Genomic DNA, 4559 nt, shown 5'->3' on the forward strand with positions numbered 1-4559 from the left:
CGGGGCGAGAGAGGTAAAGAGAGGTGCACTCCCGGTCTCCACTGCTGTCTAAAACAGCCCGAACACTCGCTCTCATTCGCTCCAAACACACAAAGACTCATTAGCTGAGGACTGGAGACTGTGCACAGCGACGCCTGCCTGCCTGAGAGATCACATGGGTGGAAGAGAGAGAGAGAGAGAGAGAGAGAGAGAGAGAGAGAGCGGTGCCTGTGTGTTCCTGCTGTCTGCAGATATTTTTACCATCATGAGAGGGAGGGAGGGCGAGAGAGAGAGGGAAAACAGACAGCGGAGAGACAGTCGATAGCCGGCACAGCACCATAATCTGTAGAGGTGAGCGAGGGCACCCACAAATGAGCCAGAAACAGTGATAGAGACAGTCAAACGCACACGCTTGGGCTCAGTGGGATTTGTGCTAATGAACTTGGGCTGCACTTGTGCTTCATAAATACTCCGTTCAAGGCGGGTGATGAGACTCGCAAGCAATCTCACATACAAACACACTAAACGTTACAGCTGGATGGTAACTGAATATATGCAATGTGATTGTAAAATGTTTATAAGTGCCGTTTAAAATGATGCAAAGCTGAATTTTCAGCATCATTACTCCAGTCTTCAGTGTCACATGATCCTTCAGAAATCATTGATATATGAGGATTTGATGCTCAAGAAACATTTTGTATTATTCTCAATGAAGAAAAAAGTTGTGCTGCTTCATATATTTGTGGAAACCGTAATACGTTTTTCTTAAGGGTGGCTTTGAATGTGGCTCATCCAATCAAACTTGAGAATAGGAACTATCTGTTAGAATAATCAAATGAGATGAAGTAGGTTTTAATTGATTTACTGGATTATCCACAAATCACCACGTGATTAATATTTAAACTATTTTCCATAGAATTTTAAGACAAAAAAAACACATCTATGTTGTTGTGAGATATAATTATGAGTATAATAACTCATGGAGTCATATACCATTTTGCTCATTAAATTAAACAATATAAGCGCAAAGTCTAATATTCATGGAATGAAAAAAGAAAAAGAAAAAAATGTCTAATATTCATGGAATGATTAAATTATGTAATATTGAGGATATCATGAAGTTTTGACTAACTCTCTGAAACTTTCTTGTCCGATGACTTTAAAAAAAGAATTTTAATAGCTTCTCTGATTTAAACATCAGTAGCAAAAACAATGTTAGATCTGGTATGTTCTCTGTATCATTTCAATGAATCGATTCCAAACTCTGATTCAATGATTCATTTGTGCCATCACAGAATGTTCACAGACATCCTTGTGTGGCATTTTACATAGAATTTTTTTTGTAAACAATATATGCAACATTATTCATTTATACTAATACATATGCATACTATTATTTATTTACGTTTAATCATTTATTTATCTATATATCGGTCCATACTGATGAAAATGATTAAATATCATTCTTTCTTGTGTTCATAAATTATGCAATATTGAGAATATCATGATGTTTTTTTATTCAGCCATGAAGTTTTGACTAATTCTGTGAAAATTTCTTGTCTGATAACTTTTAAAAATGAATTTTAATTGCCTCTCTTATTTAAACATCAGTAGCAAAAACAGTTTTAGAACAGGAATGTTTGATTCATTTCTCTGAATCTGTTCAATGAATCCATTCAATGAATCGATTCCCAACTCTGATTCAGTGATTCATTTGAGCCATCACAGAATGTTCACCGACATCCTTGTGTGGCATTTTTCATATATTAAAATGTTTTTGTAAACATTATTAATTTATACGATTAAATATTCATACTATTTATTTACTGTTTATCATTTATTTACATCGGTCCATATAAATGAAAATGATTAAATATCATTCTTTCTTGTGTTCATTTATTTTTTTTATTGTATTTTACAATACTTTAATGATTTTGAATCTACTTGAGAACAATAGCTGCTTGCTTGAATTAATAATTTTAGTATTCTCTGCAGATTTCTTGAACATCATCAAACATGGCAGTATAATCAATACGGCTACATCACCCAGCCCTCCACATGATCAGTGAATAAAGCAGATATTTGGATTAAGAGTGCACTTAAATTAGTCTTGAAAGCTCCTGGGAGTAGAGCTGTGGAGTTATCATTAATGTCAACATTACAGTTCTAGCTTCAGGAAATCCTTCCACTCGATGGCACATAAACGGCACAGAAACACAAACAGAGTGTGTGGTCTTCCAGCTATTAGAGCTGGAATAAATGCTGTGTCAAAACACTTTGATTATTGCTTGCGGCGTTGTGTGACGGCCACTGCAGTGAGACCGGTGCGGGACGACTTGTCCTCTGCTCACCGAGGCGTTCGGACCTCCTGTAATTATGACAAAATCTCTGCTTTTAGACTCTCTCAACTAATAAGTAAAGTCCAGCAATTAAAAATGTGGCAAATAGTATGGCAATATACGTCTCCGCAACCGAAAGGATGATTCCTTCTCTAATTATTCATTTTTTTCAGCCCATCTAATTCCTGCCAGTTATACTGTATTCCCATTTGCTTAAAACAAGGATAGACCTATTCAACAAATCCTTCAAATAAAAAGATATTTAAGCACTGATCGTTCATTCTAAAGTGCTTAATCCCACCTATAACAGATTTTGATAGTGTGTTTTAAACCATTTATGAGAGTTTTTAGTGGAAAGGCAGCTGGCTTCAGGAGGAAAATGCTTGTGTGTGTGTTTTGGATTTAATAAAGGTTTAAATCGGAGCTCTGGCTGTGTTTCTGGACGCAGACGGATTTATCCTGGACCAGGTTTTCTTTTGGAAAACGTCTTGAGGGACAGCATAGAGCCTCTATGTTATGATCTGAATTGTGGAAAACTAAACATTAAAAGCCTTTTGTAAAAGCAGACGCTTTTATCCAAAGCGACTTACAAATGTAGCTCATTTGTAAGTGACAGTAGCACACTATTGCTTCCTTCATATCTACTGAAAATTACTCAATACGTTTCTTTCCATATAAAATGTTTATCCCGACTCGAATCTATGGCCTTGCGGGTCTGGGACCCATTAGAGAGCAGATCAGACAGTCATGAATGGCTCAGCACTTGATTTGACCAGAAAAATCAAATTATTTTCTCTCGTTTCCTCTTCATCTTGGAATGCTGCCTATTGTGTAACAGTCATATCTAATTTGCATTCCCTCTCTTTCTTATGGGATATCATACCAGGAGCTCCATTATGTAAAGATGCAAAACATATGACTGGCAGTCCAAGCACGCATGCACGCACACACACACACACACACACACACACACACACACACACACACGTGCACTATCTTTGTGGGGACTCTCCATAGACGTAATGGTTTTTATGCTGTACAAACTGTATATTCTATCCCCTTACACTGCCCCTATCCCTAAACCTACCCATCACAGGAGACATTCTGCATTTTTACATTTTCAAAAAAACTAATTCTGTATGATTTATAAGCTTTTGTACCCATGGGGACCTCAATTTAGGTCCCCACAGTGACACGAGTCCCCATGAGTCTGTGTGCATTCAGGTTTAAGTCCCCACCGGTGTAGAAAAACATGTCCACACATACACACACACACACACACACACACACACACACACACACACACACACACACACACACACACACGCACACACACACACATACTCACACTGAGGCTCTGTTCCAAAACCTAGTGAGCTGCCTATGGGTTGCATTTTAAGTGCTCTTAAAAGGTAACTCCCGCCAAAATGCAACCTAGGGTCTTTTTGTTAATCTACCCGAGGCAAACTTTTGTGTAAAAGCATAATTAGAATGGAAACTCCTCTTTTAAAGTTTGACCGTATTTTCGTTTTCGGTCAAAATGCCTTTTGAATGGGAGTGCTTGGGGCACGACTATGATAGCATCAAAAATCGCTATTTTTAAAACACTAAGAAGGCTCGACACAACATGAAACTGTGCTGGAAGTATCACCAGGGGCTCTACACATGAACTCCAGCATTGAGAACATTGTGTGTGTACACAGAGTTTACTAAAGAGAAAGATTTTGAACAACTCACTGTCTCTGTGTCCGCCGGCATTTTGACAGTCAAAAATAGTCGATCTCCGAATGCGACGTAAAAGGGATGTGAGTAAAGATGGAAAGCTCCTAAAGCTTAGTTCCATATAAATTCACGGATAATTTGTTGTTTTGCCGTTAGTGAAAATCAATATTGACCTTGTATTTGAAAAAGGATCCTCATATAAGAAGCAATACTAAAATTCAGAGTCAGTTCATTCGCATTCGGAGATCGACTAGTTTTGACTGTCAAAATGCCGGCGGACACAAAGACAGTGAGTTGATCAAAATCTTTCTTGTTAGTAAACTCTGTGTACACAAATGATGTTCTCAATGCTGGAGTTCATGTGTAGAGCCCCTGGTGGTACTTCCAGCACAGTTTCATGTTGTGTCGAGCCTTCTTAGTGTTTTAAAAATAGTGATTTTGACGCTATCATAGTCGTGCCCCAATCACTCCCATTCAAAAGGCAATTTGACCGAAAACGAAAATACGGTCAAACTTAAA

This window comes from Scardinius erythrophthalmus (assembly GCF_964197995.2).
Source record: "Scardinius erythrophthalmus genome assembly, chromosome: 6".
Taxonomy (NCBI): Eukaryota; Metazoa; Chordata; class Actinopteri; order Cypriniformes; family Leuciscidae; genus Scardinius; species Scardinius erythrophthalmus.